This window comes from Papaver somniferum, chromosome 7, assembly GCF_003573695.1.
Source record: "Papaver somniferum cultivar HN1 chromosome 7, ASM357369v1, whole genome shotgun sequence".
Lineage (NCBI taxonomy): Eukaryota > Viridiplantae > Streptophyta > Magnoliopsida > Ranunculales > Papaveraceae > Papaver > Papaver somniferum.
In genome coordinates, this window is record NC_039364.1 from 118710378 (window position 1) to 118716738 (window position 6361).

The following is a 6361-nucleotide window of genomic DNA, read 5'->3' on the forward strand; positions in this document are numbered from 1 at the left end:
GTATAATAGACGCACTATTGTACTTAGCATAATGTACTCGACCAAATGTTACATCCCCAGTGAACTTGTTAGCTAGATATAGCTCAGCGCCAACGCAATGTCATTGGAATGGTATAATGAACGTAATCATGTACATGAAAGTAACCATTGACATAAATTTGTTTTATCCCTGCAAAGACATAAAAAGGAATGCTAAAGGAACTGCAATCCAAAGGTTGTTGATTATGAAGGAACAATAATATCTTCTCCAACGAAAGTAATTAGGGGGAGATATGATAGACTATTTTCTAAGTCATTACCGATATTCAGTTTCGAAAAGTACATGACTAAAGGAACTATCTAGTACAACTCTGAATGTAATTAGGGGGAGGATCCAAGGATATGATGTCGACATATTTTACTTCGAAATTGAAGTTGTGTTGTACTCTTTTTCCCTTCGATCGAGAATGGTTTTTCCCAAATGGTTTTGTTACTCGACAAGGTTTTTAGCGAGACAACACTAAAACATCAAGTATGTTGAATGTTGAAGACATAAAGATCACATTGATATTCGTGAAAATATCTGAATCAAAGAAATGAAACGCGATAGTCTGTTAAGCAACGTAACTTCCAGAATCAACAACATGGTCTTATAAGATTTCAAGTCACCAAGGTAAAGTGTGATAAACTCCTTTTGATTGCATTAGACAAATGAAGATTGTCTGACATCATGGGGAGCATCGAATGGTGTGTTGTACTCTTTTCCCTTCGTCAAGGTTTTATCCCGCTGGGTTTTCCTTGTCAAGGTTTTAATGAGGCAACATATTCGAGTCCAATTATGTTCTAAGTTTGCTTAATATTGTACTCTTTTTCTTTAGTTCAGGTTTTGTCCCTCTGGGTTTCCCTGGCGAAGTTTTAACGAGGCAATTGACTTAGACTCATCGATATGTGATGAACTACATGTAAAGTACGAGATAACATGTGAAGTACTACATGTGAATAGTTGTACCAAGGTTATGTCCCACTGGATTTTTCCTTGTCAAAGTTTTAATGAAGGGTTGCTTACCCACAATAGTCAACAAGGAGAGAATTACATTTGAAGACCTGCATCCGAAACATTGTATGAGAAGTACTGCATATGGAGTTCTAATGGACCGTATAAGGGGGAGTGTTGTAACTAGGATTATATCCCTATTGTATATAAATAACTATATTGATGTAATAGAGACTAACTCTGATGAGTGGAATATCCTTCTCTCTTTGTCCTTTAATCTTTCACATCCACTGCAAAAGTTTTTCTTTTTTCTTCTTCCTCCTCTCGGTTTCTTCTCGATTTCTCCTCTCTGAACTTCTGGTGATTTTGGTTCGAGTTTGAGAAGATGATTTCGAGTTCGAGAACGCAAAGAAAGGATGGGTTTTACCTGGATTGGATGTTGCAGCAGTTAAATGTGATGAACAGAGAGTGTTTTGGTCTGTGTTAGGGTTTGAATTTGAATTAGAATCGAGGGAAAAGGGGGAGGCGCTGTTAATGGAGAAAACGAGAGCATTCTGAGAGATAAATTAAGAAGATGAAGAAGAGAGATCTGCCATAGATGGAGAATGGGTTTGTGTTTGAATCACTTGATTTGGAAGAAGAAACCAGAGAAGAAATTAATGGTGATGTTCTCAGTTGATGAAGAAGATAAAGAGGTTTAGATGAATGTTAGGACAGGGGTTAATGGGTTCTCGAATTCAAGCAACAGGGTTCTGAAATTGCAATTAGGGTTTTGAATTTGATTCAAATTGATGATGGTCGTTGTTGTGAATTGAGTTAGTTGTTGGTGTTGATTTGAAGATGTGGTAGTGGATTGCAGTATTGTTGTTGCTGTTCTAGATCTGATGGGTTGGAGCTGACGTTGTTTAAACTGAATGGCTAGACATGGGGTTGTGAGTCTAGTTTTGGTGTTGCAGCTGAAGATGGTGGTTGGGATTATTGTTTCGTCTGGAGTTTAGAGATGGGAGGCGCAGTTTTTCTAAGAGAAGAGAGACGTACAAAATCAGTGGAAGAGAATTTGCGCAGGGAGGAAGAGGAGTTGTTACTGCCATGTATTTTAGTGGGTTAATTAAGATTCTCGAAATGGTAATGAACGAAAGAGATTCAGTGGAAGTATTAGAGTCTTGAATGAATTAGAATACATAGGTTCTCATCATATTTGATTTGCAGCAAGGAAATGAAGAAACCAAGACGAATTCCTGATGGTGGAAGTTAGGGTTTGGTTGATGGCCGGGAATTCAATTGAAGTAAATGGAGATGCTGCTACTGTTGGCTTGATGGTATGATGGTGCTATGGACTAATTGCAGTTGAAATGAACATGCAGGGGAGTAGAGGTCTAAATCTAGCGCCACTCTGGCTAAGCGCCCTACAGCCATCCAAACTATTGCATCTGGTACTGTTTCTCATTCAGCTTTACCACACATTTCTCAGGTATGCCTTCTGTCTGGTTCAACATATTGCATGTTTTCTTCCTGCTTCTGTCCTGACTGAAACATATAAACTAGTGCCTAAGTTAAGAGAATATACCTTGAACATGTATATGCTCCATTCAATTCCAATGCAGCATCTTTTTTTTTGTTATTGTTTTAGTGAATGATGCCGAGTGGGTATTTGTGTGGACTTGGAAATTTCAAGAATTTCTTTTACTGATTTCCTTGATTGATGATAGAACTCCGTCTATCCCATTAGCCGGGGGAGTCGGATGAGTAGAATGTGTCATGTCTGTTCGATCTAGAATAATGTAGGCTGTAGCTAAACAAAAATCTCTCATAAGGTTGTCCCTAATGTAAATAAAGGGATCTCTAAAGTGTAGGCTCATATTTTGAACTGCTTAGTTTCTGATTAATTCAATTCATTGATTTCGATTGAATTCATCTTTTATTCTCAGTAACTGAAATAAGGTATGCATGAATTAATCTTTCTTCTTCTGAGTCTCTCGTAGTACAGGGATGATTGTTGGCTCGTTAGTCGTTACAGACAAAATTATGAAAAGAAAATAAATGAAATTCTGTTTTCTTAAAATTTGAATGGTGATTGATTGATTGAATTGTGAATTTTAGGGCTCTTAATCAGTAATCCAAATGCTCCTTGGGTGATTCGTTTGAACAGTGACATATTGAGGAGCTCTCAGACACCTAAACCTCACTCAGTTGTTGTTAAGGTAAGGGTTTATGTGTCTGAATTTGGTGTGAATTGTTTATATTTCCTCCAAAATTTTGGGGGATTATTAATGTTTGGTTGTGTAATTTGCAGGCCAATGCGAATCCAAGTCCAGTTGTTCAAGTATCAACCATAGTTTGTGAAAATTGCGAAGGAAATGGTAAGTGAGAAATGAGAATTGAATATTCTGCCAATGATTAAGGCTTTCATCTGTAAATTGTAGTAGTAAGTGATACACCTCATAGTACCTCAAAAGTATTCAGCGAGAAACAATTCGGGTAGTAGTAGTAGTGAAATGTCGTGGGTGGGAGGAGTTTGAATATCTTATGGATGGTGTGAGAACTTAAGAATTCCAACAAAATTCGATGCTTGGTCGGAATTGGTTGTTCCACTATTTTGTGTGTTCCTGGGGTTAGACTTAGACTAAGTGGGTTTGGGTAAGTTTATGGGTGGAATATGTGTTTTTTGATGGAGAGTCATTTCAAAGTGCTAATTACAATGCATGCCTACTAAGCTTATAGTGATTTTTGGAGATGAACAATTAGGGGTTTCCATTGTAGATGGATGTTACTGTTTGACCGTCACTTGGTAATTTGTAACACCGTTTTTCTCTAATTGCCAGGTGCTGTGAGTTGCTCGCAGTGCGAAGGTAATGGGGTGAATTTTGTTGACCACTTTGATAGACGGTTCAAAGCAGGTGGTTTAGGTTGGCTTTGCAGGTATGATTTACTTTTATGAGATTAATCTTTGTCAATTACCACATTGTTTCATAAATTTTGTACCAGTTCTGGAAGAATTGGTGATGTTTGTGTTTGTAAAGGAGCTAACTAGTTCATTAATTAGTTCTAAATTATTTGTATACAGGACATGCTCATTGTTGGAACCGATGCATCTTCTTTGATGCTTGTGGGCAATGACAGAACTAATTAGGCGTCCAACATTGATGGAAAGAGTACAAGAGGAAGTGAGAAGAATTCTAGGCAATAAGAACGTGGGATTCGAAATTGATCTTCTCAATCTGAACTACTTGAAATTAGTGGTAAAAGAGACACTGCGGATTCATCCTCCAGGACCACTACTAGTTCCAAGGGAAACTAGAGATGACTGCGTAATAAACGGGTACAACATCCCAGCCAAAACAAAGGTATTCTTTAATGCAAAAGCTATTGCCATGGACCCTAAGTTTTGGAAAGACCCCGAAGTGGTCCGACCAGAAAGATGCATAACTAAGAACATAGAATTTAAAGGGCAAAACTTTGAGATGGTACCATTTGGGATTGGACGGAGGGGTTGCCCTGGTATTGACTCTTCTTTGGTCATAATTGAACTTGTTCTTGTAAATCTTCTCTACTGTTTTAACTGGGAATTGTCCCTTGGAGTGGAAAGGAAGAAATCGATATGCAAGAAGCTCCTGGTATCGCAGTGCAAAAGAAGATTCCACTCTTATTGGTTGCTGCCGCTGCAAATGTATATCCAAGTTCATAATAAGTTGGGAAGGAGCTCATCAAAGGCGGCTTGGGTGATGCCTAAATAAATACATTTCAAGACGCACGAGTTAAATTTAGTACCCCGCAAAATTGGAAGAAGATTTTTCTCTATAAAAAGGCTTGGTATTAGCCGATCCAAACTATTTTTATGTAGTGCTAATGTCTTGCTTGTAAGGTGACAACATTCTAAGCACATGATCATGCATGGTTTCATCCATGTCTTGCCATCAGATCGCTTGTGCTTTGTTATTTTTTCAACAATTTTTATATATCAGAAATGATCAAATTAACTCAAAGAACTTTGCCTAAAGGGCACCCACTTTAGTTACTTGTGCATCCTCCATAGAAAATTTCAACAGAATCTAAATATCACTGAAGAATTTGTAAGTCATAGGTAGCATTCCAATTCCCCCTTCATAAACCAAGTGCAAGTTTAGGAAAAAAAAAGGCGGACATTTTTTTTTTCAAAAGCCACATTGTTTTGGGGAGAAGATGAATTCAATTGAAAGCCACAATTTTTTTTTCCTTTACAAATCTGAATCCGTGCAAACACGTAATGGTGTCGTTTCGTCAAGTTCTTCGGTCGGCCCACCCACCGTGGTAACGGTTGTACTAGTAAATAAATTTAATAGGATGATCTCAAAAATACATATTCAAGAAAAATCTAGTATGTGCCTGAACTGTATACAGACTGAACTCCAACAAAACAAGTTTGATGATCTATTTTTTAAAACACGAATTCACAAGAGCAAATATTGAAGGTTTTGTACAGTTTGATCTTAAAAACTGTCTAGGTTGTTTAACATACTACATGTGATATTTTTATTATTAGAGCATTGCTCGGTTGAACCTACCAAGCGTTTGTATGTCAAGTATGGTTATCATATTTTAGTTCCAAAACTTGAGTCGCTTGACTATATTATTAGATTCATCTTTGTTAGGTTAGACTAGGAAGTCTAGAAATGTTGAGACAAACTCGTGTTACTCTAAAGAACTGAAGACGTATCGACATCAATAAACACATCATTCTTCTGATCAAGGTTAGTAATACAAGACTTGACTTGTTCATTTCCGTCACATTGCTTTCTACTCGTTTATATTGAAAACATAACACGTGAGTTTATATATATGAATCTCTAGTATTGGTGACTTTATCATTACATTATAATCAAAGTGTCAAAGAAGAATACACAATTTGTATTACAACTTTGGTATATTGAAATACGAAGTATAACGTTAATCTTTTGAACTTCGCATTTGGGACATAACACCATCTTTGAAATTCTTTACTAGATTCTGTGATGAACTTTGAGTTGATTACATGCCTAGAAAACTATGTTTAACCCATGAGTTTAAGGAAGTAGACTTCCAAAACTTTTTTAATAGTTGAAAGGAATCACAAATGGATTTGGTGGCCCTGATAAGCACGTAAGTGCGAGCATTTTCACCCATAACTACATTAGTTAGGACTCATTTTTTCGCTAATAAACTTGTTTTAAGTCTTGAAGGAAATAAGCTCTTGTGGAAAAAGTTGCTCGAAAAGTGGTATTTGGACCCCGGAAAAGTACTAAAGGCACCCCAACTTTCGATAAGGACACCCCCATGAATGTGTTAAAAACGCCCCAGAAAACTTGTTAAAAACATCCCAGGAGTTTACTAAAGACACCTCATAATCTACTAAGGGGCACTCAATTACTACGA

General features: G+C 37.1%; 1 long non-coding RNA gene across 1 annotated transcript; it reads left to right on the forward strand.

The window, feature by feature from the left end:
* Positions 1-1228: 1228 nt before the first annotated feature.
* On the forward strand, positions 1229-4941 carry LOC113298243. Its single transcript, XR_003334120.1, has 5 exons — positions 1229-2444; positions 3074-3174; positions 3267-3333; positions 3796-3892; positions 4038-4941. It is a non-coding gene; the product is annotated as an uncharacterized LOC113298243 (long non-coding RNA).
* Positions 4942-6361: the final 1420 nt, after the last annotated feature.